Here is a 24,744-nt window from a genome sequence, read left to right on the forward strand (position 1 = left end):
CATCAAAGAAGTTGGGTTTAGCCACTTTGAACAACTCAAAGGGGACAATGTCAGGGGAACTCGCAGCCTTGTGAGAGAGGAAATGAATGAATAAATGAATGAGTTTAATCATGTTCGCGTACTTAAAATCATTACATGTGGAAAACCTTGTACAGCATTTTCCTAAAATGTAAATATTAAAAGCATGCTGAAAATGTGTCAGCAGTAGTTGTATAAAGAGACACGGCGTTGTAAACTAAATTAAAATTCTTAAAAGAAGTGACATCGTGATCAAGCAGCATGATATCCCATCTTGATTTACATACAGATTATTCTATTTTGAGCTGTGATTAGGTAATTGAGCACAGAGCTAAGTCAGTATGGCAAGAAAAGTGCAAAGGCTGAATTGTCTTTGTGTACAACCTTTGTGTTTGTCAGAATGCATCCATTTTAAAAGAAAGAAAGGACTGCACTAGTGTCACCCTGTTGTGAAGTTAAGGAGCGCTAATCGTATAACGTTTGTGAATTTCCCTCGTCTTGCTAGGGTCATTGAATTGTTTTTGGAGAAACACAGGTCTGAGGCTTTTCTGCAAGATCTTGTCCCATTGCCTCGGAATAAGGGGACTGCCAGTGAATGACAGTCACTGGCAAGTTTGGGGCAACAGCACATTAGATGAAGCCAGGATTCTCTGTGTTAGCTGCAAAGTCTGCAGGTTGCAGCCTCATCCCGCCTCTCCCAGAAAGTGTTTAAATCCATGATAGGTAGGTCGGGAAGCCTCTTGAATGTGACTTTCATGCATGTGTGGGCTGTGAGGGCTTGGTGGAAATAGGGTCGAGCTTTACCCTGCATATTAGGGCATCAAGTGCTTCAAGAGTGGGGCTGCGGCCAAGGCTATTTCAGTGTCCAGTTAAAATAAGATTTTCCTGACCTGCACATTCACTGTTCTCTTCCAGGCTCTAAATGGTATGTCCGGAAAACATAGATTGGTGGTTTTGACTTTCAAGCTACTGATTGTCTCTGCAAGCTACACTTGCCAATGGGGAGTCCCTTCCTTAAAGATTTGTCTAAGTTGTGATTTGAGTGTGTTCTCAGGGGCCCAGAGGGTCCTGATGTAATATTTTAGTAGATCCCCTTGGCATTCTAGGTCCATTCTCCCAAAACCCAGCTCCATTCTCAGCCTTTCTCTTCTGACTTACTGGAATGCGTAAAGGATTTTTTTGCAAGCTGAGATATGGATGTTCATAAGATGTCTTTCCAGTGCCCCAGGGAAGGCTAGATGACTGTAATTTGGAGCTGGAATCAGTTATCCTTTCTGGACTTTCAGCATTGGTTCTGCAGTAGAGCTTTGCAAGCAACTGTTTAGGTGCTTCAGGCTGTGAATAACTCATGTGCCCTTGCTTCTGAGGTGCTTTAAGTCGGCAATTGGTTTAGCCTCAACAGCAATCCTATTTTCAACATTTGTCGTTGATTGAAATGCAGTTTTCACACTTTGGCAAATGGAGCATTACTAACGGGTAAACTGGATCCAGAAAATTGAGCTGCTAAATATTTGAGGCTCACAATTATTAAAGATTAGGCCAGAATATGTAATGGTAATAACATAGATTCAACATCAAGAAATCCTGAATTAAACATGTCAAAAAGAAATCAAGTGATTCAAAAGGCCCATGTGTCAGGTCAATGAGAAATCATTTGATAGAAATATTGAAGATACTGTGCAATTAATAAACCTAGAAACATGAAAAACTGTTCTACCCTGCATAAAGCGACACTTTCAAGACATTAGGTGACAAAGGCATATTAACAATTACAGGTGTGGAGAAATCCCTCTAAAATTCCCTATACCCACCCCAAATACTGGCTTTGCTTAAGACTCATGGATGTTGTCTGCATGATCATAGCATATTTTCTGACTACAGTACTATTCACAGTATTTTACCTGTATTTATTTATTTATTAAAATTTAGTGGTACATAGACCATTGAGAGCTCTGACTTGGACAAATAGAATAAAAATAGGGTAATGTAATCCTGCAACTTCCATAGGGAAGACATTTATTTGACATTCTTAAATTGCTACCATATTGGAATTGAAATTTGTTAAATACCTATTTGAAGACTAAATAAAGGAACTCAGTTGCCTGAACATTTTAGTTTTCATGAGTTCTTTGAACTGAAGGCAATCTGTTTCCTTTCTTAGTCGATGTCTAGGGCTGTTCCTTAGTTTCAGTCTCTGGACACCCTAATATCTTCCACTATGTTTTAGTCTTTTGATGAAATGTTGTTGGTTCACATGAGCCAAAGAGCAATAAAGAGTCCTGGCTGGGAAGTAGTGTGATGCTATTTTCTGAATGTTGTGAGGACTTGCTATGTGCATAGTTTAGAGTGTTTTGAATTTGATATGAAATTTAGAGCTAAGAAACTAAGAGCCAATGAAGAACTTTGAGGGTGAGTTGTTGTGGTCACATTTCTTTTTATAAGTGCAAGAGCATTATGAAGGAGCTGAAGGAATTGTACAGAGGATAGAGAGTTGGACGTTTGCTTTATAACTGTGTTGATTTGTGAATCAATGTTGAGGTCTCAATAAATAATGATCTGAAAATATGTAATCAGTTGAGAGGAAGGATTACCCATATTCGAAGGTCCATGACACTAGGATGACTACTATAAATAGAAGTTTGGTCTTTTTCCCATTCATACAAAGTAAACATGTGTTGGAGTGCTTCTCTGCTCTGTTTCCACAGCAGGTGTAAATTTAGGCATCCTCCACACATCTACAATTTTGGCCCATGGTAATCTAATCTAAATACTGTAGCCAAGGACAACATGTAGAGGGAAGAGGGAAGACTAAGGAATTTTGTAATTTACATCATAGAAAAAAGAGAAAGAAGATAACATCAATTATTTTTTATCTTCTTGTGGAGGAATGATCAAATTCACTTGAGAGAAAGCACATGTATTTTCTACATATTCCGTAAACTGGTTCAGTTTGATAGTATGGTTTATCATGTTGCAGTAGTTGAAAGCTCATGTAGAATCAAGGTTGCCCTCTACTTCTGGGTGACAAGGATGTCTTTTGTGATCATTCAAATGCTGATTATATGCCTTAATGAGTTCTAAAACCACACTAAAGATTGTTCTGGAAGAGATTAGGCTTAACAAGTACTTAAATGAAGGAATGTTAGTACTTATACCCTCAAACATTATTGACTTTGGACACAATTTCAACATACTGTTTATATATCTTAAAGCCATAAAAAATATAATCATAAGGAGTAAGTGAAATATATTCACTCTTGGCAAAAAAAAGAGTTCATAGCATATCCCCTCCATGGGCTGTATTATACAAACTGCCCCTAAGGAAGAATAGGTATGTGTGCATGCTTTTGGATCCCCTAGAGTGCTTTGCTATTATAAAAGGGGCCACAGATACTTGTGCAACCCCATGTATAAAATAGATTGGGCAGATGCACATTTTGTGCCAGCACAGTCACAAGGCAGCGTTTCCTCATTTAAACGAGGGAAGCGACTTTGGTCTTTGCGCCCCGAATGTATTACAGACCCAGACGAGGAGGCAAAGGAGCTGTTGGGAGGTGCACTGACTCTGCATCACATAGAGATGGTGCCCTGTTAGTACATTCCGTGAAGCTAGCCCTTGGCGGAGACTATGGGGATCCCAGACCCCCCAGCAATTATTTGGGATTGGGTGCAGTTACTCGCAGCACCTGATTGCAGGTGATCCCTGACCCCTTTAAATGTCAAAAACAGACCTATGGTTTCTAAAAGCTGGTCTACCTTTCACCAATGTGCTGTTCAGACTGCAGGCGAGAGTTTGCACCTAGACTCTAAATAGCATGTTCACAATAATAGGGGACACTGGCCTGGTTAGCACCAGGCTTAGACTGCTACTTCTGCAGAATTGGTCCAAATCAACATCACACATATCACCTCTACTGTCCTGCACATGTTTTTTTATTAACCAACAAAGTAAACTTACTTGTGTTATTTTCCATGGTAAACTAAAGATGGCCAGGGTTTGACCATGTTTATGACTACGATTTTGACTGACAGTAGATGTGAATTTTAGGAATCATTCTTGGCTACAAATGATACAATCTTTTAGGGCTTTCCATTTCTATATTTCATTCTTTTTATTTCAGGCATTGAGTAGGGTATTGTGCAAGTCTCTTAGAAAGATAGCATAATCATTCCAATCTATAAGAAAGAATTTAGATCTAATCTAAAACATTACAAGAAAATAGCATTTGTATATGCAGTTGGCAAAATTTACCCCACAACGATACCAGATCAACTACAAGAGAGGATAAAGAGAATATACTTCCAATGGAAAAAATAGGATTAAATAAATATTACTTAGCCTTTGACGGTATCACAATAGTTTAGCTAATATATGGAAAATATGTGGTTAAGACAAAACAATCTGTTTAATTTATCTTTCATTGACTTTAGCGTCTTTGACTAGTTGGATGAAGGAATGCAATGGCAAAACCTATATGCCTTACAAATTCCAACCAAATCATTAAATGCTCTGCTCTCCTTCTATTCTGAAGTAGACACAAATTCTAAGGGTGTAGGTTTGGGGACTTACCAAAAACATTCTACTCCTAATGGCTTAAATAAAGGCCGCCTTCTAACTCCACTCCTCTTGTCATTGTATATCCCTGACTTTTCAACTTCATTAGCTTCTTGGGAGAAAAAAAACTATAATTATTGGGATAGAAAATATTCAATATGATACTATACAAAGCTGATGTCATAATCATCGACAAAACACCAGTTGGCCTTGAACAAGACTTCAAACACGTTCTGGGTCACAATATAAAATAAATATAAAGAAGTTTAAGGTCAGAATTCTCCAGACTTTTAACCATCCACAAAGTTTTAATTGGTACTTGGGAACAGAGAAAAAAGAAAAGGTATTATTCTCCAAGTATCTTGGAGTTACAGTGACGTATCCTGTGAAAGGTAATGACATACTCATTACTTAGCTACTAAAGGATGGTGTCAGTTAGCTGAAAGGAGAAGAGTAAAGAATACAATTGACAAGAAACACATGGAACATGCACTTAAGCTTTTTAATGTAAATATTGCCCTCAACCCTGCTCTATGGGATTAAATCTACCCCTTTTAACAGACATACATTCTAAACAGAGAGCGAACATTTTGAGAGCCCTTGTTGTGTTCCCTACACAGTGCACCTGCATATATAACATAATATTGAGTAGGTTATTTGGTATCAACGTTTAGGGCCATTGATGCAGCCTTGCAATAGGAACACAAAATAACAATGCACATTCGAACACAAGAAGACTCTCCGAGTCGGCGATGCGGCTAGTGCAAGGTAAGTGGTTTTCTTTTTTATTGAAAAATATATTAAGCGTTTGCAACATCAGCGTGATCTTCCTGAAATTTTGTACTGAATCATATCTGTTTTCTATAATCACATATTAATCAGTTTACGTGGGTTTAAGGGTAGCTCTTGTATTCTCTTATTGTCCCTGACTATAGAGGCCGAAACCTCACTGGTTCATTTTATGTTATTCACTTAGAATATTTTGCCATGCCTTCATGCCTTTACTGCTGTATTTGATTGAGCCTTATGCTAATTGCCTATACTGATTTATTATGCATTTTGATTAATTCCTATCTTTTACCGCCTGTATTGCACTTTGAATTATTTCAATAAAGCTCCAAGTTTTAAATTTTACTTCTGACTGGGGGGATTTATTTCCTTGAAATGCTATTTTATTGATCTTCTATTTGGGTGTTGCTTACGGATACAATGCCTCATACATGCTTGAGGTCTCAGATTCTAAGAATGCACTTTCTCTATCAGAATAGAGTTAACAGTATTGAGCTGAGAGGAGGAGAAGGTCTGATGGATAATACGATCACTTGCAAACAACACCAGTGACATGGCATCCTGTAAGTTGTGCCAATTAAATGTATGTCTTTGTAGCTCTCTATGTACTTGAGCTAGGTCAATAGGGCCATATCTGTATGCCTGTTGGGGCTGCATAACAATTTGACTTGTCTTATTTTATAAAGCGCTTCGCTGTGTAAGAAGGCTGAATCAGCTCTAAAGATGCTCCATCATGCAGCCATAGAGTTGCAGCATTAGAACTGTTTGAAATAACTGGCAGCACCAACAGCGGTGATGATATGGACTGCAAGACTATGATGATCAGGTGACCATGAGTGGATATGTGTGTTGATGTTCAGTCCACAAAAGGCAAATGTCTCAGAGAGGCAAAAAAGAAATATAAAAGCAGAAGGTTGGAGGTACTTCATGTAACATATTCACATATAACTCCTGTTTCCACTATTAAACAAGGACCAGAGTGGTTGTTATTCTTTTGCAGACCTTTGCTATTACACAAATACATGGAATATACATTATTGTGACAAACATAAATATTTCAGCACAACCACCCTCCATTGCAATGTGCTGATCATGAAGGGTGCATCCTGGGTTTTGTACAGAAACACCAAAATATTATGATTTTCAAGTAGCACCCATCATAAAAACATGTGCGATAAAAAGAGACAAAGATATTCCAGGGCTTTTAAAACCAGAAAAGGCCAGTAGGAGGCTGGCGATTGGGTTGACTTATTAGAGGCGGTCAGGCTCAGAGACAACATACACTTTTAGCAGTTAGTTACACGAGACGTCCCAGGGACTTAACTCGCCCAGATTGCCATATCCCCCAGAAGTTGGGTGAATCACTTCTCAACACTCTATGCAGAGGTAAGATTGAGAGATGGGATATTAGAGAACCTGGCAGTCCATACTATAGAGTCTGCTGGGAAGGGGTTAAAGTCAGTCACCCTAAAAGAAAACTTAGATTCAATCCGGGCCCAGAAAAATGACAAAACCCCTGGCTTGGATAGAATCCCAGCAGATTTATTCCAGAATGGAACCTCAGATGTGGGGACCCAATACAAATTGCCTATCAAATGCATTGATGGCTGGAGCACCGATCCCGAAGTCCAAGAAACGAGCGGAAATAATTCCTGTTTATATAAAGGGTGATAAATCCACACTGGGAAATTATTGACTAATATGTCTGATTGACAATATCCTGAAAGTCTACAGCATCAAAATATTATCAAGGCTATAGGACTGGATTTCCCAAGCCAAAGTGTTATCCCACCTACAGGTAGGATTCAGATCCAACATTAGTACCATTGATCAGATTGACCGATTTCAGTTTGTTAAGTGGAAGATGGTTGACATTGATAGGGAGTGGTTTGTGGATCTGAGAGCTGAATTCGATCTTGGCCCTTGGTCAAAACTCTGGCTGGCTTATTTTGGCCCCTACACTTGTTCTTTTGTTCATAAATGGCTGTATCCCCTACCTCTTAAACTGTGAAAATGACTCCCCAAAGGTGAAGGAATGCTACGTCTCCTAGATGCAGATAACTCTTTTTTATTATCATATTATAAAAGACTCCTCATGGTCTATCTATTCTCATTGGTAAGTTTAATACTTTTTGTTTATACCATGGCCTAGAAATTAATTATAACAAAACTAAGTACATGATCTTTGGTACCAGGAAGAAAACATCCAAGAATAAGCTATTCTTAGGGAGGAGAGATTGGATAGGGTCCATGCATTTGGCTATTTGGGTGCAAGGCTGGAAGACTCCCTTAGATGGAAAGCACAGGTACAGAAAAGTGTTATGACTCTAAAGCAGACAACTGGGTCTATCTTAAGATTTGCCAATAGATCACCCACTTTTGCCATATCCCCCCCTTGGAGATATATAAGATTGAAGTTTGTTGGGGGGCTATGTATGGGGCATATTTATGGGGGCACTGCAATCTTAACACCCTTGAAAAGCCAAGAATGCCTTTATCAAGACTCTCTTTAGAATGCCCACCAGTGATCCGACTCTGCCAATTAGATTCAACCTAAACCTAAGACCGATTTCTGACATTGCTATGTTGAGACCTATCCAATATTGGATGAGGCTCTGAACTAAATCTAGGTCCCTATAGGGATTGTGTTGTAAATGAATCTAGGACCCTAGTGTAAATTTCCCGATTCATGCCCTTATATAGGTATAAATTGCCCGATCCTTATATAGGCATAGAATCATTACCATATTTAGACTGAGCATATGCAGCCCAAAAACGGCATGGCTACTTCCACTAAGTTCCTAGAATCAACAAAGATTTCTTAGAAAACCCGCCTTCAGCAGCTAGGGACTTCTCCTCGCCTGAATACTAATTTATCTAGGAAATCATGGAGTTTTCAAAGAACTGAGTCTTTGAATGCCGTTATTAAGTCCAATCATACGTCAAACTCGGCACCTTCAAAGTATAAATATGCCTACATTTGCCCAGACAAACACACAGTGGTTTGGAGCAGATCGACTAACTACTTGCCCGATGCCCTGCAGCAGTAAGTGCCGAAGGAAGCCGACCCTCCAGCTTACGCACTGAGAGACAATGTCTTTTCTCCTGCCGAGAAATCCAGCTCCAGTGTTTCCAGGCTACCCTTGCGGGTTGCTGGGAAATCGAGTCCTGGGAGAGAGATACAAGACCTCCTTCCTTCTAAAACCAAGGTACGGAGCTGATTAGACCGTTAGAGAATTCTTGGATAGATTCTTGGCAAAGAAATACTAAACTTAAGCTACTCCTCACTTACTTCTTCCCTCGTACTAGACTTAGGTTAGGTACACCGGGGTAGGCTTATTTTAGAAGCACCAGTTGAGTACTTTTAGTCATTATTTTATCACTGTATGTATTTTATATGTTTTAAGGCAATTTATGGCTTGGAAAACCATATCATGCTTTTACAGTACTACTTTATAATACTTTTCGTACTAATATACCCTGTACTTCATAACCAGTATTACGATTGTAGCAGTACATTTCTTATGCTTCAGAAAGAAGACTGTTCACTAAATACCTTTTATTGAAAATGCCAGTCTCTCTATTTTCTCAGCGCCTCTGGTGAAACGAAGCATGCACGATTGACTGAGTAAAATAATTATCTATTGTTTCCGCGACTCTAGAGATTGATTTCTTATTCTTGGGAAACAACGTTGTCATGTTTATATGGTTGTCAGAAACTAATCCCTTCTTGTGTATTCGAGAAAGTTTCTAGTGACCTCTGAGCTAGCTGGCACTCACAATTAAGTTTAATATATACGATAGAGACCTAGTCGACCTCAGTCCTACGTCTAAACTATAGTATATGTTATTCCAATGCGCAGAGCCTATTGGGAATATAGGAACTACACTACAATTGCATTAGAATCCTACTAGATGACTACCATGTTGGAAGATCCCCAGGCTTGTCCATATTATTGGTTATTCAAGTTAGGTCTGAAATGTTTTTGGCTACAGCCCTTTGCATTACCTCAAGGTGCTCGGGAGAAGCTGTAAGTGTCCTACTGGAATTATGCATAAGGAACAAAACTCTCTGTTGCCTTCCCGGGTAGATTCCTTTTGATGTTCAAATGTGTACCTGAGTATGAGCAATACCTGAATATGGTTAGCAACCCGGTTGCATGTCCACTTTTTGTTAAATTTAGATTGGGCATATTACAGTTCGCTATGTGTACCCGTTCCTGGACGAAAAAGGGAGACATATCCAATTTGTGTCCGATAGGTTGTCAAGACGCTAAACTCCTTCCACTCCTGAAAAAACCAGGACTAGATGTGTCGGTCCCGGGAAACTACCGACCCATCTCCCTCCTGCCTGCTCTCACAAAAATCTGTGAGAAGGCAGCTCTTCTACAAGTGGAGAGCTTTGTTGAAACATCTAATGCCCTCCACCCGGCCCAATCGGGCTTCAGGGCTGCCTATAGCACCGAGACGGCCCTGGTGGAGATGTCTGAAGCCATCCGGGAGTGTCTTGATGGAGGTGGCAGAGCGGTCCTAATTTTATTGGACCTCTCTGCCGCTTTCGATACTGTTCCCCATGATCTCCTTCTTGGCCGGCTGTCGGACATTGGTATTGGGGGAGTGGTGTTTGATTGGCTTTCTTCTTTTCTATCTGATAGGACCCAGCAGGTTTGGTTGCCTCCGTATGCTTCGGAGCAAAGACCTTTGCTTACAGGGGTCCCGCAGGGGTCCACACTTAGCCCCCTACTGTTCAATGTGTACATTACACCTTTGGTATACTTAGCTGAACAGTTCGGGGCTAAAATTTTAGGGTATGCTGATGACACCCAACTGTTGTTTACCTGGCCTGATGACAACCTGGACACATCTACAGTTCATCTGTGTCTGTCCTCAGTATTTCGCTGGTTAACACAGGCCCAGCTGAAGTGCAATGAGGACAAGTCCGAGGTGCTCTTTTACGGCTCCTTTCCCCCCTCATTCAAGAGCACACTCTGGCCTCCAAACATTCCTGGCCCAACAGAGATGGGGAGACCTGCAAAAAATCTGGGCATTTGGTTTACGGAGGATCTCAGATTTGAGTATCACATCAAAAAACTCACCGGCACTTGCTTTGCCACTCTGAAAATGCTCCGTAAATTTTTCCCCCTGCTCCCCAGGGAGGCCAGAGAGTCGGTTGCCAGAGCACTCATACTGGCTCGCCTTGATTACGCGAATGCACTGTTTAGTGGCATTCCGGCATACCTGGTCAATCGCCTCCAAATTGTTCAGAATGCGGTTGTACGCCTATTATTTAACATCCCCAGGTGGAAGAGCGTTCGCACGGAGCTGCGCTCGCTTCACTGGCTCCCAGTAACACAACGCATTCGGTTTAAAGCCTTGGTGCTGGCGTTTCGCGCAATTCATGACCAAGGCCCCTCATATTTGAAAAGAAGATTCACTAAGTACATCCCGGCACGCACCCTGAGATCTGCCTCGTTGTTCAAACTGTCTCTTCCCCGCTTCAAACGCGCCAGACTGGGTGGTCTGTCGCTGTCGGTGGTGGTGGCTCGGGCCTGGAATGCCCTCCCTTTCCATCTTCGCTCCATGCCGACAGTGACTGCTTTTAAAAAACATCTGAAAACTCACCTATTCACGAGTGCAGGTTAGGTGTGGAATTTTGATTTGCGATCTGAACATCATCTGCGCCAGCTTGTCACCTATGTACTACATGCACGGCAGCTATTCTAGGTCACCTATGTATTTCGTGCACGGCAGCCATTTTAGGTAACATGGTCTCCCTGTCCACGATCGATCGCCAGCACGTCCCTCTGACCCAGCAAGCATCCTCCGCGCACCCTGGCTCCCCCTCCCTCCTCCTCCTTACGAGCAGGACCCTTCTGCATGACCCTGTCCTTGGGAGTCACGCTAGCGCCTGACCAACACCTCCTCTCCTCCCATGAATGCCCCTCTGTTGACAAACCTCCCTCCTGCGCTGGATTGTCCACGCGGCATGAATACCACTCCATTGATAGCCCCTCACCCCGTGTCCGACTGTCCACACAGGTCCGAGGCCATTGCCTAAGCCGGGAGATATCATTTACTGCCCTTTATTGTATGAGGTCGCTCTCCTTCAAAGGGCCCTCTATTGATCCAGGCCTCCCCACCCCCTGTGATATGATCAGGCGCACACATCCTAAGACTCGACGGAACACTCAGCTGCGTGATGGTCCCCTCCTCTTATCAGCAGGTTGAGAACCTCTATTGTGAAGGTATATGGGGGTGGGATTGACACTAGGATTACGGGGATGTCTTCTCTTGTCTCACAAAGATCTGATTGTATTAAAAGAAGGTCACATGCCATAGACCAGTGTATAAGAGGCCAGGCCTCCGAGAGGCTGTGAGAGCACCTCGACATGATACCTTGTTGTCTGATCTGATGTGTTCTGCTCCGTCGGAATAAACTTCTGTTTCCTGCCTTCTGGTCTCCGGCGCCTGCCTCATTGCTTGGTAAACTCGAATGGTACAAGGGCGGTTAGCGCCGGGCAAATCTTGAGAAAGGTCCTAGCCCTACCTTTTTCTACAAATTGGCGTCCCAAAGCGTGGGGCCCATCAGCGACACGTGGATCCAGTGGGAGAGGTCCCGATGACAGAGTGAACGACTGCAACGATCGGGAAGAGCTCGTGTCCGATAGACCCTCGTCTGACAGCCGATCATCCGACCTTCACTAGTTCTGAACAGACCTCTCTCGAGTGATCTACGGTCCTGACTGGGAACCATCAGGAGTGCCGCGAACAACACAAAGGAGAGAGGACGATCGGGCGCTGGATCCAGAGGACAGGAAACCGTCCATGCGGTCCGGGTAAGGTCGTGTAAACACGACGAATTGAGGAAATTGTTTTTGTTTGGATAATACTAGTATTACGCTTTGTTGAAACCCTCTGGAGATTCACTGTCTGCAAACGGGGAAAAACAAACAGGCTCTCTCTTTGCAAGCAGTGAAGGATAGGTAACGCAGACTTTTGTCCCCATTGTAATCCGTCGTGCCTATCTTCCTCCCCCACTGTTTCCCGAACTATCGTTCGTGGATTATTGTCTGGAGATTCTTTGTCTGCAAACAGGGAAGAACAAGGCCTCTCTTTGCAGGTAGAGAAAGAGTGGGTAACGATAATTTTTCGTGCCCACTTATTCTCCCCACTGGATTGTTTGATTGGCCGATTATTCGGTATTGGTTCTTTTGAGGTATTCACGGCCTCCAAACAACGTAGAATAGAAATATTCTGTCTAGTCTTTGTCCGCCGTGATAAGATAGGTAGTGCAGACTTTTGTCCCCGTTGTAATCCGTCATGCCTGTCTTCTCCCCACTGGTTGGTAGCCTGTTTAGCCCGGACCGCTTATTAGAGATGAACCATCCAGCTCCACTGGAGGGCACCCCTAATAAGGACATGTTCACTAAGTATGGACTAGTCGCTATAGCTTACACTAAACTATGGCATAAATATACGAAAAAGAACCTTGAAAGTCAGTGGCCACTGATAGGTTCCTTTGACGAAAATAAAATAAAAACATTAGAAATAGCGCTCCAGAAGAATAAGACCACGCCCACTATGCTCGACAGTATCGGCATGTGGCGCAAAGAAACGGAACAACGAAAGAAAAGAGAAGAAGCAAAAATAGGGAAAGAATTACGAAAGGCAGCCCACCTAGCCGCAAAGCAACTAGAAGAAGAAATAAAAGAAAGAAAGGAAACTATGCAAAACCAAGAATCAGGGTCGACAGGCCAATGTCCTGTTAGGACCCCCTCTGCGCTCTACCCTGAATTGCCCTCCAAACAACGAGCGAACGACGAGCTACTACTAGGTCCCCCAACCATCTACATGCCCCCTCCATATGCCCCCTGCCGACAAAGCTTTCACGCTCCGAGTGTGAGCGAAAGCGATCTCAGCGCTAGTGCACCAGCCCTCACGGCCTTTGCACCAGCCACATTAACAACCTCATCAGACGACCCCGAGTCTAGCAAACAATCATCGGCCAGATTAAATAGATTAAGCAAAGATGAGCGGGACGGGATCGACAAAATAGCAAAGACCTTGGTAGAACGAAGGGAGAGCGAAGAGTACACAATGAACATATATAATTCACATGCCGAAAGCCACAGACGGCATTTTATTTTGCGATTCAGCTACCACACCCTGAACGCGTATGAAGATAGGTATCAGAGCAAGGGTCCCGCTAAATTAACAACGCTGTATAGGAAAATTGATGTTGGAGATGGGACTGAACGTGAGGCGACGGAGCTCTTCATGCAAATGCTTGAGGTCTTCCGCCACCTCACAGAACAGAAACCAGAAGCCAAGGTTACGGTCCCTGAAACAACCTCGGCAGAAGTAGCCAATACTATGATGCCTATTAGAGAAGCGGCTCCTTACTGGATCCCGCCACGGGGTCAGGGAACGAGCGATGATATTAATAATGAAAATGCAAAAGGAAGGGTTGTGTACAATTGGGTTTACCAACCATGGGACCGACAAGATATCCTAACCTTCAAACAAACCCTGCCCGACTTAAGAAAGAACCCGACAGCATTTTATACCGAATTGGGTACAGCCTTGGGTTCGACAATAATGACTATAGCAGATATTGACTTGTTCTTTGGGCTATGTCTGCCAGCTGACGTGTGGAAGCAAATCCGGAAGGCTGACCACACGGATCTGTTTGGACATACCTGGGACCAACTCGGTAAACTAGACAGACAGCGAGAGCCAGGGAGTAAACCAGTGAAGGACATACTGGAACTCCCAGATAAAATAGTTCAGAAATTAAAAACACTGGTCCCGGAAAGAAAAGTAGACTGGTCGATAGTCACGGCCTGTCGACAGAAACCCCAGGAAGATGTGTCAGAATACTTCTCCCGATTTGAGACAGTGTTCTCCGACTACAGTGGCCAGGACATGACCACCGCAACCGGACAGCACCTGTTTGTGCAAAATTATGTAAAAGGACTAACTCAAGAAGTCTCCCAAAAACTACAGACAAGTGAGAGTAGTTGGGGGCCTCCAAACCCGCAGCAATCCTTCAGATGGCTCAGTATTACGAGCACCAAAAGAATGAGAATGATAGGGCGTCTGAGAAAAAGAAGAAAGATTTGAAGGAAAGGGTAATGATAGCCCAGATACAGGGTATAGCGCTAGGACGGGAACATCAAAGGGGGAACTACCAATCAAACGCCCCCAGAGATCTACCTCCTAAGGATCACACCCCGACATCTCACACTGGACGGAGAGATATTAGCAATGACCAATGCGCCTTCTGCAAAGGGTTCGGCCATTGGAAAACCCAGTGTCCGGTTTTGCTAGAGATGAATAGAAATAGGGATTCCAGGGATGTGGCAGGTGGTCCGAGGAATAGAGTACAGGGACGAGGGAACTCCAACGACACTAACAATGACAGATCAGGAAGACTGAATACATTTGACCGTCCCCGACAGAATCAATATCAGCTATCCGAAGGTGAAAATGCCCCCGATTTTGCATAGGACTGCCAGGGGCAAGGGAGGGATCCAGTCGAGCTCTGTGTTGACCAGCAAGGTCCTTATGTCACCGCTAAGGTCTTGGGTACAGAGTCTCCATTCTTGGTAGACACTGGGGCGACACGTAGTGTGTTATCAAAACGACTGATTCCAAGGGCACCCTTGTCTGGCTCACACATAACGTCGATAGGTTTCGATGGGACGCCCTCCACTAACCCCCTGTCCGTACCTATTACCTTTGACCTAGAAAGCAACACTGCTGACGCGACATTTCTACTCTCCTCCAACTCCCCTGACGCCATTATGGGCATTGACTTACTGAAACATTTTCGAGCTACCATTAGGTGTTCCCCAGATGGAATACGAGTCATTCTGTACGACAACCCAGACATGCCCAGATCCCGTCCCCCACGACACATGTGCTGCAGAACTAACGCTGACCTGTCCCTGCTTGACACCCTGCCTCCGTACTTGTGGGCCAAAAATGACTCTGATGTGGGGCGAATGATGATTGACCCTATTCACATAACTGTACGACAGGACGCTATGCTCCCGAAACTCCCGCAATATCGGATATCCCCAGAGGGTGCGAAGGCACTGGTAGCGATCATTCAGTCTCTGGTAGATGCAGGAGTGGTTGAAGAAGTGGTTAGCAACGTCTGCAACAGCCCAATCCTACCTATTGTTAAGAAACAAGGTGAAGGAGATGAGAAAGCGTACCGCTTCATCATCGACTTACGAGAGATTAACAAAGTGGTTGTACCCCAATATCCTGTGGTCTCTGATATCACCACCATTCTGACCCTCATCCCGTCCACTGCCACCGCCTTCTCTGTTGTCGACCTTAAAAACGCATTTTTCTCTATCCCCATCCATCCAGACAGCCGTTATCTTTTCGGCTTCACTTTAAAATCTCGCTCGTACCGATTTTGTAGAGCTCCCCAGGGGTACACTGAAAGTCCCAGCATTTACAGCCAGGCTCTCAAAAGACAGCTGGATGCCTTCCAGCTACCAGAGGGAGTGGTGTTGATCCAATATGTCGATGATATCCTTTTGGCGGCCGACACCACCCCGCTTGCAACGACAGCCACCGTCCAACTCCTACACTTCCTTGCAGAAAATGGCCATAAAGTCTCCAAAAAGAAACTACAGTTCTGCCAGCCACAGGTAACTTACCTAGGCCATCTTCTGTCCAAGGAAGGGAGGAAACTTACCCCTGACCGAATCCAAACTATCCTAGACACCCCCATCCCAAAAACGCAAAAGCAGGTCCACTCTTTGGTTGGCCTAACCTCTTTTTGCAGACAGTGGTTGCCTAATTACAGCCTCATTGTGAAACCATTACTTGCCCTGCTGACCAAAGATGTCCCCTCCCCGCTTCCTTGGACCACTGAGTGTCAAGCCTCCTTTAAGGAATTACGGGATGCACTCTGCTCAGCACCCGTCCTCGGAACGCCGGATTACTCCAAACCCTTCTCCCTCTTCACCCACGAAAGGGAGGGATGCGCATTGTCTGTCCTGACTCAATCAATTGGCCCTAAGCAGCGCCCTTGTGCCTACTTCTCCGCCACTCTTGATCCTGTAGCCAGAGCTTTACCTGCCTGCCTCCGAGCGGTAGCTGCCGCTGCTGTCTCCATCCGTCAGAGCGAGGGAATTGTACTTTCCAACTCCCTCACTGTATTAGTGCCCCATGCAGTAGACACCCTTTTGAACCAAACAAAGACCCAACACCTGACTAGCGCACGACTGACAGGGTACGAGTTGACTCTGCTTGCGCCCCACATCACACTTAAGAGATGCACGACTTTGAATCCTGCCACATTGTTACCCCTGCCTGAAAACGACCCCGACGTTCCTCCCATACACGACTGTGTGACCCTCACAGACGAACAGACTAGGAGTAGGGTTGACCTCCGAGACACTGCTTTTCCTGACCCCGATGGAGAGCTATGGGTAGACGGCTCATGCATCAAACTCCCAGATGGCACCACTTCAGCTGCCTATGCAGTCACGACAGCCCGAACAATAGTTGAGACAGCTTGCATCACACAACGATCTGCCCAGGCAGCAGAGCTGATAGCCCTCACCCGAGCATGCATCATAGCCGCAGGGACCACCGCGAACGTATATACGGACAGCCAGTATGCCTTCGGAGTGGTCCACCATTTTGGGCTCCTGTGGAGGGAGAGGGGATTCCTGACGTCCCACGGTACCCCAATCCTCCACGGAGATTTAGTGTCCGCTCTGATTGAGGCAGTTCTCCTCCCCAAACGATTAGCGGTGATCAAATGTCAGGCACACAAAAGAGTGACAGACTTAGTCGGACAAGGGAATGCATTAGCCGACATCACTGCACGAACCACAGCTGAAAATAGGACAGTGACACGCATATATGTGACTAGGTCGCAAGCAGAAAAATGGAGTGACACAAGGGAAATGATCAGAGACATACAGTCGGCCAGCACCCCTCACGAATTGACTAAATGGGAAAGGGTGGGTTTGAAGGACGAAGAGGGTTGCTGGCGAACAAAAGATGCAAACAAATGGTTGCTGCCCGACTCATATCTGATTCCCACACTGACAATGGCTCACTCCCCCGCACACATAGGATCTGCACCCATGATCGAACTCATTTCCAAAGTCTGGCATAACGACAAAATCCCCGACTCAGCCAGACGCCTGGTTCAGCAGTGCCTCATCTGTCTGCAACACAACCCCGGGAAAGGGACTGTAGTACCCCGGGGAGGGTTCGGGACCCCCAATCACCCCTTTGAGGTCCTTCAGATGGATTACATCCAACTAGAGAGATGCCAAAACCTGAAGTATGTACTAGTCATTGTGTGTGCCTTCAGCAAATGGGTGGAAGCCTATCCAACCCGTGACAACACTGCCATGACTACTGCCAAAGTACTACTGAAGGAATTCTTCCCTCGCTATGGCCTTTGTCGGATTTTATGGAGCGACAATGGCCCCCATTTCATAGCTGAGGTTATCCAATTAATCCTAAAAGGGTTGGGGGTGAAGCAACGATTTCATGCGGTCTTCCACCCCCAATCCGCTGGTCTAGTGGAACGCCATAATGCCACCCTGAAGCTGAAACTGGCAAAAATAGTGGCCACCACTGGACTTAACTGGCCGGATGCCCTCCCACTGGCCTTGTTATCGATGCGCTCCACTCCCACCAAGCACCATTTGACCCCCTACGAGGTCGTGTTTGGGCGTCCGATGAATCTCTGGACTGCTCCCAAACCGACCTCCATTCATGACGTCCCGGACGTCCTACTATCTGATTATTTGTGCAAGTTAACTAAAACGTTGTCTGTCATCCATCAACAGGTGCAGCAGGCTATCCCCGATGCTTCCAGGGGCCCCGGCCATGACATCCAACCGGGAGATTTCGTGCTGATACGAAATTTCCAGCGAACCAAGAGTCTGGAACCTCGGTGGACGGGCCCCTGGCAAGTGCTGATCACCACCCGAACGGCACTCCGAGTGGAGGGGAAGAGGCACTGGCTGCACGCGCATCATTGCCGAAAAGTCTCTGCAAACCTGGCCACGACAGAAAACGTCAGCACCCAAGAAGAGATCCTGAGCAAAGACCGACCGATATTGGACTGTTATCCCGATACTGGGGCACTCGAACTTGCAAAATTCTCCGATCCCACTGTGCCGTCCAGAGAAGGGTATTTCCTGCGTCGAAAGGGGGGAGTTTCGGCTAAGTAGGCCACGGACTAAGTTAAATCTCAGAACGGTGACCTAAACACAATCAAAGGTTGCCGGGAGAGAAGCTAAACGAAGTCTGTGGTTCTGCCCGCTACCGAGCTCCCTTGAAGGTGATGGAAGCGCCAGATAAGAAGATGATGGAAGCGCCAGATAAGAAGATGATGGAAGCAACAGGAAATACCCAGTATAGAAATCCAAAGACTGACAACTTGCACAAATCAAAGACAATCGCACTCTTCATTGTCTTCCTCTTCTGCCTCCTCCTCAGGACCTCCTTCTGGATTCTGGAGGAAAGCACACCGGCTCATGAGGCATTGCTACCTACTGTGCAGCCGACCCCCCTGAAAGAGCATCACCTAATCTCTCTGTCGCCTCAGCTCCGAGAAAGGCGCAGGGAATTCTGGAACAATTCCTTTGTGCAACTGTTGCACCAACACAACATTGCTGCCAATGCTACGAACTGTTGGATCTGCGGGTTGCTCCCGCATGCCACTGGACACTCTATTCCCTTCATCCCTTCACCCTTCTCAGTTCACGGCTCTTGCCTCGCCTGGCTGATCCTCATGCAAGAGAGCCACAAGGATAACGCCACCTCTGGCCGGACAGTGTCACACTTCTACTCTGGGTTCTGGCTGAACAGAACCGGAAAGACTCCTGCTGCTTTGTGCCCTGCGCTCGCAGGCGCCACCTTCATCAAAGACATTCCAGCCAAAGAACGAGTCGAAGTACAGGTGCTCCACAATCCAGCCAGAACCACCTTCTCTCATCTGCAAAAACAAACTACCACCACACTGACTGTGGCTCTGTCTGTTATTAATGTCACCGGCCTTGTGTGCCTAGAAGGCCAGGGAACGCAACAGGTGGGTCACAGCGCCTGCCGAATCACCAGAACATTGGACACAGCTGACCCCCCTTCCTTTGTTGCTTCTCCAAACATGTACTTTGTGTGTGGCACCAAAGCTTACACCTGGCTCCCGAGAGGTTGGAAGGGTACCTGTTACATTGCCTTCGTTCTCCCACCCACATATGTAGCCCCTGCCAACCATCACCGGCAGAGGCGTGCAGACGACCTTGGACAAACCGACTCCACCGGAGCACAGTTCCTAGATGCAGCAAAGGGACTTGTTCCTCTGTGGGGCCCAATGGCAAACAGCCGTGCTATCCGGCACCTGACCCAGGCAGTAGAAACAACGATCAACATCACTGCTGGTATCCTCGCCAACAACACTGCGGAACTTCAGGCGGTCCGTCTCGTGACCCTCCAAAATAGGCTTGTCCTAGACGTGGTCCTAGCCGACCGAGGAGGAGCGTGCCGCATCATCGGATCCAGCTGCTGCACATACGTGCCTGACAACTCGCCTTCAGTCTACAAAGCCATTGAACACCTCCACAGACTTTCCTCCGAGGTTCACCAAGAACAAGAAGGATGGTCGCTTGGGAACTGGTTTTGGGACACTTTGAAGAATTGGGGTTGGAAGTTGTTTTCCTTTGTGTTGATACCTGTTGTGATCTTATGTGGGTGTTGTTTAGGTATCCAATGTCTGCCACCTTTGTGCGGCCTTGTTTCTAACTGTATGTGCCCAAAGACTTTGGACTTCCGAAACGAGCACATGAGTCCCCTCTATGAAGTAGAAATACGTGACCTTATGGGGATAAATCCAAACTGACAAGTTGGCGAGATATGTTAAAAGGGAGGACTGTGGAATTTTGATTTGCGATCTGAACATCATCTGCGCCAGCTTGTCACCTATGTACTACATGCACGGCAGCTATTCTAGGTCACCTATGTATTTCGTGCACGGCAGCCATTTTAGGTAACATGGTCTCCCTGTCCACGATCGATCGCCAGCACGTCCCTCTGACCCAGCAAGCATCCTCCGCGCACCCTGGCTCCCCCTCCCTCCTCCTCCTTACGAGCAGGACCCTTCTGCATGACCCTGTCCTTGGGAGTCACGCTAGCGCCTGACCAACACCTCCTCTCCTCCCATGAATGCCCCTCTGTTGACAAACCTCCCTCCTGCGCTGGATTGTCCACGCGGCATGAATACCACTCCATTGATAGCCCCTCACCCCGTGTCCGACTGTCCACACAGGTCCGAGGCCATTGCCTAAGCCGGGAGATATCATTTACTGCCCTTTATTGTATGAGGTCGCTCTCCTTCAAAGGGCCCTCTATTGATCCAGGCCTCCCCACCCCCTGTGATATGATCAGGCGCACACATCCTAAGACTCGACGGAACACTCAGCTGCGTGATGGTCCCCTCCTCTTATCAGCAGGTTGAGAACCTCTATTGTGAAGGTATATGGGGGTGGGATTGACACTAGGATTACGGGGATGTCTTCTCTTGTCTCACAAAGATCTGATTGTATTAAAAGAAGGTCACATGCCATAGACCAGTGTATAAGAGGCCAGGCCTCCGAGAGGCTGTGAGAGCACCTCGACATGATACCTTGTTGTCTGATCTGATGTGTTCTGCTCCGTCGGAATAAACTTCTGTTTCCTGCCTTCTGGTCTCCGGCGCCTGCCTCATTGCTTGGTAAACTCGAATGGTACAAGGGCGGTTAGCGCCGGGCAAATCTTGAGAAAGGTCCTAGCCCTACCTTTTTCTACATAGGAGGATTCTCTTTAGTCTTGCTTTCTGCCGTTATGATCCCTTCCCCGCGCCAGGATACTCACAAGTAACAGAGCGCGCTACAAAACGGTTTATAACATAACATAACATAACAAGTTCCAGAGCATATTGAACGCTAGCTATTTTTCAGTAAGGTCTAGTCTAAAGAATGTACATGCTGGATTATTCCCCTTTGTAAACTTCTCGGGTTTAGGGGGCACCAACTAGCTCTTAGAATATGTAAAGCCATCACCAAAGACTATGTGGTGTATATAATCGCTAGTTACCAGTCGGCAATATGGTACATTAGGTCAAATGCTTTTTGGAATAGTAAGCATATTTCTTGCATTTTTAATGTACTACCTCAATTGTATTTATGATTAGTGTTGTACCCTTTTATCCAGGAGTTCATTTTTCCTCTTTGTAAATAATTTTAGGTGTGGGATGTTTCTTCCGAACTTTTTTTTTATCATTTTACTATAATATTATGGGTCTTAAAAAATATATGATGAGGCTTGTATTGTTGGACCGTAATTTCCCACAGAATTTAGTATTACCTAGAAATATTTTCTCACAATTATTTTGCACATTTTATTACATCTCTATTTTAAATGTTTTATACTGTACCGTTTATGGTTGTATATTCAACCGAAGCAAAGGAAATATGATGACAAAGACATTCGATGAAATAAATGTAATTTTTTAAAATAAAAGGTACAGTAGTTCTGTCTTCACTAATAACATATCGTTTATAGTACTACTGCAATTTATAAGGATGTATTCAGTCTGCAGTGCGAATTGAGAACATCTGGCAGTGCATGCGGTGGTGGGGTTTTGGCTCAGAGATTATTTAATTTAATCAATTTTCCTAAAGGCAGAGGAAATAACCATACATGACAGTTGTATTGTTTGAGAAGATTTTAAATAAATAACTACAAGGAGAGAAAAACAGTGAGTTTACATTTTACTTAGATGAATTCTGAAAAATATGTAAAGACTGTAAAAGCTTTCCAATTTGTGAAAACTTTAAAACCTTCCCGAACATGGTGGCGTTGGTGACGTGTGGGAAAAATCATCGAATAGTCCAGCAAAAGTACGTGTTGGTAAACAAAACACTTTTTGCAAAACATGTTTTCACTGGATAAATAATTTCTAAAATACCTTTTGTGGGACATTGTGTTCCATTAAATATGGCGTTTTAGGAAGATGCCAAACTGCAAAGTCATGACGCAGCACAATTTGCCACCGTTGTAAAACGTTGAGTAAAATTATAATTATTCACTTCCCTTTCGAATCCTGGGTGCACTTTCTAGTGTCACAGCTGCAAGGAAGTTGTGTATTTGTGCCCCGTAAGTGATTGCCTGTCTTTTTATATCAATGATTAATTATAAGAGACCATAAGGCACTTTCCTTCTCAATTCCCGCAGGTGATTCTTGGCTTCGCACCAAAAACTGAAACGCTAATCTGAAAAGAAAAAGTCCAGGTTCTGGCGAATATTTCATGGAATTATATTGCATGTTTCACATCAGGATGACCGAAATATAATAGATGACTGGAAAGGATGTCCAAGAATTAAGGCCTATTAAAGCTATAAAATGTAGCTATTTCATCCCTTTATTTCAGAGAATTATTAAACATGCATTGACAAAGCAAATCAGTCTTTCTGTTTTAAGAATAAACAATTACCAACGCAGCATGACAAAGTCAATAAGTCTGGAGTATGACTGGTATTGCCTGAAAACTTCCATAGATTCAGTCACTCATACACTGAGTGCTCATACTCATCCCACATGCTATCAGTGACTCATCCTTGCATCCAGTTATCCACCCATTGACCCATTCTTGCATTCACTCATTCACCCATCCACATTTCCAGCCACACAAACTCCCCAATCCACGTAGTGGCACCTCCAAATGTAAGCCAGCCGGTGGTGTTAGGATGGCTGCATTGTGAGAGGTGAGATTATTAGTCTGTGGGAGGTGTGGGGTATGAGTGTGCTGTTAATAGTTTGACACTGGTGATGTGTGAGAGTACTGACTGTAGTATGACAGCTGCCTTGTCAGGGGTGTGAGGGTGCTCTCAGTAGTGAATGATTGCTCTGTGAGGGGTGTAAGTGCCATGTTTGACTAGCATTCTGTGTGAGTGCTTTCAGAACCGCGTGAGGGGTGTGCGAGACCTGTCAGTAGGGTAAGGTTTTCTCTGGGGAAATGCATGCATTAGACTGCCAAAGTCAAGCATGTGGAGCAACAAAGAGGAGGAGAGCAATTAAAATAGGGATACTGTTCTGCCAGACCTTGGTCAATCAATAGAAGGGAGGAATTAGGTACAAGCACAAGGTCTGTGAAGAGTTCATTAAAGTGGCCCCCACTAGTGACTGAAGGATGAGTAATGGGGTTGGTCTCCAGCACATTAATCTCCTCCATCCTTGCTATTTGTACTGGGCCATCCCCATCAATCACTCACCGGGGATTTTGGAACACACGAGAGTATGGGCAGCCATACCTATCAATGAGAGACATATCCCCTGTGCATGTTATCTTTAGTGCAGATCTATGACTTGAAAACATAGGAAAACATACATCACCCAAGAAAAGCATTGGTCACCTGACAACCATCACACATGGAAGCACATAACTAGAGACTCCATCCTGGGCACTGCCATATTCACCTTGTGATGTGAGATTTTGTGAGGAGTCAGGCATCAACTAATATTGTGGTATTTTTGTGTGGGGATGAGTGCTGGTGCTTGCGTGTGATTTAGTGACATCCATTTTGTTCTAATTTGAGATTGAGTTTGTGTAGAGTAATGTTAGATATTAGATGAGTCGTGTTTAAAAAAAATAATAATAATTTTTCTAATTATATGCTTTTGTTACATTTACGTTTTTAGAATGTGGTTTGTATAGGCATCTGCAAAATCCAAAAATATATTACCTTTTATTGTACACAATATTTATTTTACTTTTAAATTGTGTATTCTATTTGTACAGCTGTCTGCAATATCTAAAGTTATATGATGATTTATTTGTCTCCTAGATGTGGGCATTTGTGCTGATAGTATTATTTCCTGCCTCCACTGGATTACGTGTGATTACATTGAAGTTTCTGTCAGTGGCCATGTGTGGTGGCAAATGTATTCAATAATACCAGCCAAGAAGGTGTGAAACAAATGTCATTGTTCATGGTAATATTACCTGGGATAGACTATCCGAGCGGCTATACCCATTAACACTGACATATTGGCCTGAGGATGAATCCTTAGCCAGTTTCAAACATCTAATTTTGTTTACGGATGGGCATTGTTTGGCAGTGGAATACTTATATTTAATATATATGATTGTCATACTGATCACCATGTGTATCCATTACTGCACTGAGGATTTCTTCACTTTTCTCACAATGTAGTTTTAGGTTTCGAACCTGGCGAGGGGCACGAAGTGCCCCTCCCAGTTTGAAAACTATTGTCTTCAGTATGGGTGTCGGCCCCGCCTCTGCCTCTCATTGGCTAGCTCCATAAATGGAGGATAGCCATTGGGAGGCAG

Source organism: Lissotriton vulgaris, chromosome 4_1, assembly GCF_964263255.1.
Source record: "Lissotriton vulgaris chromosome 4_1, aLisVul1.2, whole genome shotgun sequence".
Lineage (NCBI taxonomy): Eukaryota > Metazoa > Chordata > Amphibia > Caudata > Salamandridae > Lissotriton > Lissotriton vulgaris.